This window comes from Ursus maritimus, unplaced genomic scaffold, assembly GCF_017311325.1.
Source record: "Ursus maritimus isolate PB19 unplaced genomic scaffold, ASM1731132v1 scaffold_11, whole genome shotgun sequence".
Lineage (NCBI taxonomy): Eukaryota > Metazoa > Chordata > Mammalia > Carnivora > Ursidae > Ursus > Ursus maritimus.
Window position 1 is genome coordinate 68,988,767 of NW_024423453.1, and position 8,237 is coordinate 68,997,003.

Below are 8,237 nucleotides of genomic sequence, written 5' to 3' on the forward strand. Positions count from 1 at the left end.
GGTATTACCAAATTCCAAGATACTATTTTTTTACATTTTAACATCTCAGATATTGGTTATTCTCCCAATTGCTTCTGCCTAGGTGGGGGTCACGGGGGAGTTACCATTGCCTGTGACAGCATGAACCTGATCACAGACATCTGTGTTATTTCCACCTCACTTGTGCTCTCTTGCTTGCTCTGCACATGCTAAATTCAATTACTCTTTAAAACATCTTCAAAAAAGAAACAAGAGTGCGGTGTGAACATGGGAAAAAAGAAAGCAAGAAAGTATGTGACCATGAAGAGAATGCTTAGTCTCTGAGATCAGAGGCTTAAAGAGAATGGATTAAAATCTAAAAAGAAAGAAAAGATCCCAGTGCACTCAAGGAAAGAGAAGACCCCCAACATCCTTCCTGTTTATTCTTCCAAGATACACACAGCTGGACCCACCTTACCACATCCTGACTGATACCAGTTTAACAACTTTTCCATTAAGGCCAAACTTGACTTAGTACAGTCAGTGATGGACGGTCTGTATGCCAATTGTATCCCTTGTATAACTGACTTTGTAATGGCTGAAATTGAGAAATTGGGGCAAAAGTATCCAGTGGCTCTAAGGAATGTCAAGGACCCAAGATTTGAACAATTACCATACGCACACAAAGGAACCTATGCAGATGACTGTTCAGTACAGACAGTAACTCAGCACAAGTGTTAACACTGTGGCCACAGTTAACCTGAACCTTAGAAGAAGGATAGGGAAGATCCCTTGAGTTCCCATCATGTACATTTCTAACCATAGGTACAATATTGAGCAGATGCCAGATAATTATGGGGCCCCTTGGTTCAAATTCTTAAAAGATAAAGTTGATTTCCTCTGCATTCCTTTACCAGCTTTTTCTGTTGCCAGTTCATATAGCAATACTCTATAGTATGAATTATTCCACTTACCCATTTGCTCTGTTATGAGCTGAGTATGGTTAAATACAGTCACTCATTGATGTTGTTTTGAAATTGATATTTTATATCATTTTAAATTTAGTTGCATCTTTTTATAAACCAGTTGATGGCTCACATAGAAAAAACTTCAAAAAAGTACATAATAATTTGTCATTTGAAAACAAAGTTTTACTGTATGGAAGTATTTTATTGGCCTCCTCTTCACCCAAGTCACGTGGGAAGGATTTCTACCCTAGGGCTGGGGGACAACCAAACACATGACACACAGCACTGGATAGATGAGGTCAACAGAAGTGTATTAGTCATACATACTCATAGCCTGGAGGAGGAGGATACGTGCCATACAGAGCCACGTTCGGGTTGCATTTAGGAACAAAGGGAACAACTAGCTACTATAGGAACTAGACTTCAGTATCAAGAAAATAGGATGCTCCCTGATTCCTGTAGGAAGATGTGATTGGCTTGTTTGGATAACTCCACGGGCTGGCAGGGAACTCAGGGAGAAGAAGGAACTGTGCCTGGTCTCTGTAATAGGAAGGTTGCTTGACTCAGGGTCTATCTGTACAGGAGCAGAATGAGAAGGGAAGCTCGCAGTTGAGCCATTCAAGTTCCTCCCTCTTGTCTCCAAATATCAGGGCACATATAATATTAGGCCTTACTTTTAGGCTTTAAGACACAAGAAGCAAATAATATAACAACATGGTTATGATCATTATGTTTTTCTATGTAAATATAAAATATAAAAAGATATACCTTGGGTGCCTGGGTGGCACAATCAGTTAAGCTTCCAATTCTTGATTTCAGCTCAGGTCATGATCTCTGGATCCTGAGATCAAGCCCTGTGTTGGGCTCCCCACTGAGCATGGAGCCTGCTTAAGATTCTCAATCTCTCTCTCTTTCTCTGTCCCTCCCCACTCCATTCCCAGAAAGAAAGAAAGAAAGAAAGAAAGAAAGAAAGAAAGAAAGAAAGAAAGAAAGAAAGAAAGAGAGATTCAAACAAAACATGTCAGTTGTAAAAGTAAAGATAAATAAGTCAAATTCTCTAATAACATAAAGGTGAAAGAAATTAAGAAAGTGAATCTGAAACTTAATTTGCTTTTTAAAATCTAAACTTAAGCCCTGAAAAAAACTACAAAATAATACAGATAACAGTAAACTGCTAGCCAAACTCACAAATGAAAAAAAAATTTTTTTAATCTCAATAATGTTAGTATGTAACTTTGGTGCAATGCCAAAAGAATATATACCATAATCAAATAGGATATCATCTATCTCAAGAATAAAAGTATGGCTCAATTTTTATGGCAATATAAGTTTATTAAAGTATCAGGTCCAAAGAAAAAATTATTTTACAATAAAATTGGCCATAGTCATATTAAAGTGTCACATTTACATTTCTGTTTTAAAAATCAGGAAACTAGGTCTACAAGAATATTTTCTAAGCAGAAATTTTTTGGTGGAAGAAAATGAAGCTTAAGGTAAAAACATGGAATTTGGTAATAAAATATGACCTCTAAACATTTTCTAATTATTATTATATTTCCATGTCATATTCACATTTTCTAGAATCTCTAGCAATGCAAGAAAACAAGTAAAAGGAAGTGGAAAGAAACCACTGAAACTGAGGCAAGAAGAAATATGAATCAAACCATAGTAAAATCCCCCTGGGCATCCACTACGAGGGCTGTCATCAACAAGACAGATAATCACAAATGTTAGCAAGGATGTGGATAAATTGGAAGACTTGGGGTGATTGGGTGGCTCAGTTGGTTAAATGTCTGACTCATGATTTTAGCTCAGGTCACATTCTCAGGGTCCTGGGATGGATCCTGCATCAGGGTTTGTGGTGGGGGAGTGTGCTTGAGATTCTCTCTCTCCCTCTGCTTCTGCCCCTCCTCCCTCTCTCTCTAAAGTAAAAAAAAAAAAAAAAAAACCTGAAAGCCTCAGACACTCTGATGGGAACATAAGATTTACAGACATTTAGAAGATCTAAAACGTTAAGCATAGAGTTATCATGTAATCCAGGAATTCCACTCCCAGGTATGTTAAAACCTGAGTGAAATGAAAATATATGTCCACACAAAAACTTGTATAGAAATGTGTACAACAGCACTATCATAATAGCCAGAAAGTGGAAACAAAAACAACCCAATGCCTATCAACTGATGAATGGGTAAATAAATATGGTATATCTGTATATTGAAATATTATCTAGCCTTAAAGTGGAGTGAAGCTCTGATACATACTGCTACATGCCTGATCCTTGAAAACATTCTAAATGAAGAAGTTGAACACAAAAGCCCACATTGTATGATTTCACTCATATAAAATATCTAGAATGGACAGATGTACAGAGACAGAATATAGACTCAAGGGTGCCAAGGGATGGGGTGAGGGTCAGAAACAGTGAGTGATTTATCATGGTTCCTATGGGGGTGATGAAAATATTCTGGAATTAGTGATACTGAATGCATAACTTTACAAATATCTTAAAGCCCATTGAATTGCACACTTTAAAACAGTGAATTTTTCAATATGTGAATTCTCTCTCAATAAAGCTATCGTTATAAAACAACCAGAACTAGAGTGCCTGGGTGGTTCCATCAGTTGAGTGCCTGACTCTTGATTTTGGCTCAGGTCATGATCTCAGGGTCCTGGAATTGATCCTGTGTTGGGCTCTATGCTCAGTGGGGAGTCTGCTTGAGGATTCTCTCCCTGTCCCTCTGCCTCTCCCCCAATCTGTGTGCTTTCTCTCTGGAATAAATAAATAAATCTTTAAAAAAAAGACAGGCCAAGATGGAGTGATAGAGACTGAATTTACCCTCATAGCAGACACAAATAACTAGAAAAAAAAATCATTAAACAACAGTCTTCAAGATTTTAGATATTTGGCAATTGAGGACAGTGATTCTAGCATAAGAAACATGAAGGTGAGCCCTACATTTTTTCCAACCTGGAGAGAATTTCCATGACTCGGGCATAATCCAGTAGTTTCCCTGAGTTGTAATGATGGTGGGAATTTGAGGAGACCAAAACAGCCAGAGTTCTTAAGGCAGAGTATCTATCCTAAAGCATATGTCTGTACAAAAACTTATACATAATGCTCATAGAAGCTTCATTTGTAATAGCCAAAAACTGGAAACAACTCAATGTCCATCAACAGGTGAATGAACGAATATATTGTGATATATACATACAATGAAATACTACCCAACTTTAAAAGAAATTGATTATCGGTACATACAAACAACATGGATATTTCTCAAGATAATAATGCTTAAGGGACGCCTAGGTGGCACAGCGGTTAAGCGTCTGCCTTCGGCTCAGGGTGTGATCCCGGAGTTCTGGGATCGAGCCCCACGTCAGGCTCTTCCGCTATGAGCCTGCTTCTTCCTCTCCCACTCCCCCTGCTTGTGTTCCCTCTCTCGCTGGCTGTCTCTCTCTGTGTCGAATAAATAAATAAAATCTTAAAAAAAAAAAGATAATTATGCTTAAGATTGTGTCTTTGGTATTGGGTTTTGGTAATATTTTGTTTTTTGATTTGGTTGCTGATTATAAGGGTATATTTGATGAAAATTCACATGAGATATATACTTTTCTAAAATATGTACTATATTTCAATAAAACGAATTTACAAATCAATGACTTTTATAGTTTTGGCAATAGCTAGTTTAAAAATAATACAAAGACCTCACTTGAAATAGGAAAAAAAGTTATCCTTGAAAAAAATTTAGTAAATTTATCAACATGTGAAGATAATGCAAACTTTTTTAATAAAGTATAATTGAATATGTGAATCAATTGAGTCATACTACATTCCTAGATGAAAATACTGAGTATCATAAAATGTAACTTCTTTCATATTATCCATTGTCTTATTATCTCATTTAAATCAACTCTAATCAAAATCTGAAATCTACTTAATACTTTTAAAATGTATTAGGTCATCCTAAGTTTCCTTTGGAAACAAAAACCATGAGAAAGAAATGTTGAGAAAAAAATGTTTTTCGGAGAGAAAATAGAGGAGAGAGAACTTGCTCTACTCACTGATATTTGTCGTCATTTTTGCAGCAAAAAACCCCTTCCTATGCTTAGGAACTCTCTCTCCTGAAGACGCCAAGGCTGCCTCCCTAAAGACTTATAAATGCAAAATCTTTGCATTCCCAACCTCCATAGCTCAAGTTTGGGTCAAATGGTTTACATCATGCTGATCAGACACGCCCCTTCTCAGGTTGTAATTGGACATTAATATTGTGTTGACAGGTAGTAGTAAAGGCAGCCGCTACTTCTGGTTTCTAACAGCGGCAGGGGCAGCGATTCTAGTGGGAGTGTCCAGCATCAGGAATATGTCCTACCTGGGTCCCAGCAGTAGTAGAAGAGGCTGGGGAATGAATGGAAGCATTCTGTCTGGGTAAATCTATTCCTATTTCTCCAGCACCTCAAGATATTCTGCCAGTTACCACTATCTTTAATAGTCCTTTCTTGCCTATATAAACCCATCATTCTTTTTGCTTATAATAATGTTTTGTTGGACTCTTAACGTTATATATTAGACTCTCAGGTTTACAACTAAACTAACACAAAGGTTAGCGCTGGGAATGATTGCAATCAACAACCATTCCACCAGGCAAGTTGGTGAAATGTAGGATTTATCTGGCTTTGTTCATGCTGACATCAGTGAAAAATCCTGGTATAATTAAGGGCTGGAACTCTATCAGCTTGGGACATGCATTAGCTGTCTGTGGTCACATGTAATAAAAGACCCATGGAAGGCAAAGCTGGGGAGTCTATGTGGCCTGTACAACAAAGAATATATAGGGTATGAGAATTTCAAGGGATTGGAGTTGAACTGGTTGCTTCTAATTGCGGTGGATAACCTAACCACAGAGTAACAACTTTAAAATCTAAGATCCTGAGCTCAAGGCATAGATTTAAAAGCAGACTTTTAATAACTCTAACACAGTTACAGACTCTCATCCCTTGCACCCCAATGCTGGGATAGTCAAAGAAATGAACCTTGCGAGGTGCCTGGGTGACTCAGTCAGTTAAGCGTCTGCCTTCAGCTCAGGTCATGATCCTGGGGTCCTGGGACGGAGCCCTATGTTGGGCTTCCTGCTCGGTGGGGAGCCTTCTTCTCCCTCTCCCTCTACTCCTCCCCCACTACAGCTCATGCTCTCTCTCTCGAATAAATAAATAAAATCTTGAAAAAAAATAAACCTTTCATGTTTCAGTAAGACAATAGATCATATGCCCATTAAATTGTTTTCTATTATTATATCTTCCAATTTTTTTCTAAAATAGTTGTTCTGTTTTATTCATGATGGTTTCATTTTTCTTGATCTTGTAAATGGAATACTTCACATTCACATTATAACTTGTTATTACAGGGAATATCTAATAACTTTCATATATAGGTATTATAATCATTCACTTAAATCTCTTGGTTCTAAACAGTTGTCAAATAATGTATTCATTTTCCTGGCAAGTACATCATCTGTATGTAATAATAATTCTCAGTCTTTCTTTCCAATATTTATATATTCTTTCCCCCTAGAAAACATATTGCCTTATTTATTTGTATGCATCTTTTAATCCCAGGTATACTAAAATATTTTCCACTTTTGAATAAATGTTGAGTTTTTATTTTCAAATACCTTTCCAGCATCTTTTGAGTTTACCCTATTTTTCTTTCATTTGGTCTATTAATATGGTGAAATATGTCAACTGATTTTCTATCAATGTTCAGTCTTAGTCTGGGCCACAACATTTTATTATTCTCAGGGGACAAACCTAAGTGATTTAGGAAGATTTCAGGAACTGACTTGAATCCACACCTCCGGGTCCTTAGCACTTCCTAGAGCTGACCTGGCAAGAAACAGATAGGAGAAATGATATTTTCCTGTTTTCACTTCAACCTGCCCCAGGGCCAGAAAACACATGAGCCAGGGTGTGAAATGAAAAAGAAAAATAATAGCAATTTCAGAGAAGAAAAACCTCCAACTTTGTTAGGGAAGGGAGGATTTTTTTTTATTGTTCCTTCACCAAACAGGATCTAGGGTAATTTTATAAGGATCAACTAACTTCCATGTTACCTCTTACTTTATCTATCTGCGTTTTGTTCCTTGAAGATAGTACTTGACCTTTTATGTTAGTCATGTTCCAACTCTTCTTTTTTCTTTTGTTACAACTCTTATATTAGATTTCCGATATGACATATTCCACTTCTTGGAACAGCTAATACTTGATGGCTTGCGCTATCTGTGTAGAACAGCACTGACCTTGCTGGTAGAGTTCCCTAGGCATGCCTCCTTGACTGTGAGAAACCTTTTCATATAACTAAGCGCACTCATGTCTGAAAATTATAGTGATTCTTAAAATCACCAGTCTAAGTGTTAAAAATGAATGATCTGCTTAGAGTAAAGGCTAAAACTTGAATACATTTCAAAGTCTAAATTGTGCTCTCATATCATAAATATGTTGTAATCTTCCAATATTTTCCATAGCAAAAATAATGTATGTAAGGGAACAGAGTGGGTTAATTTTTTCTTCATATCAAGCTTTAAGAGAGGGGATGGGATCAATGGTTTTTAAGGCTAGATATTGTTTGTGTCTTTACTAATATTCTTTTTTTATTTTTTATTACATGATGTTAGTCGCCATATAGTACATCATTAGTTTTTGATGTAGTGTAACATTCTTTTTTTTATTATAATATTTTTTTATTGTATTATGTTAGTCACTATACAGTGCATCCCTGGTTTTTGATGTACAGTTCGATGATTCATTAGTTGCATATAATACCCAGTGCACCATGCAATACGTGCCCTTTCACTGACATGGAGTAATGCCTGGATCAAGCCACAGAGCTACTGACTCCACCTGCTGGTCCTCCTGCAGACTACACAGCCTCACAAAGCTAGGCTCAGTGGATTCAGTTCAGCCCCTGGACTTTTATTAAGACATCATCAACATCTGAACCTTTCTGGCTATCCAATGTCACCTGTTCTTCCAGGTTAACCTCATCTCACTGCCCTTTTTTCTGATTGCAGCAAAATGTACTGTTCTCCCTTTCCTCTAAACAGCAATAAAATTCAGACTATCATATAAATTTTGGCGCTCATATGTTTTTAATATTATGCATTTATATTATGAGACAATACTTCATTGCTTTCAAAGTTTTGTCAATTAGATTTTGCCTCAACCAGCTTCTTTACCCTGACAAAATGCAAAATCAAGTTGAGTAACTGATACCCAAAAGTATAAATGATTAAATAGAATTCTTTATAGATTCATAAA

General features: G+C 36.7%; 1 pseudogene; it reads left to right on the forward strand.

Moving 5' to 3' along the window:
* Positions 1-246: 246 nt before the first annotated feature.
* LOC103673336 lies at positions 247-913 on the forward strand (annotated as a pseudogene).
* Positions 914-8,237: the final 7,324 nt, after the last annotated feature.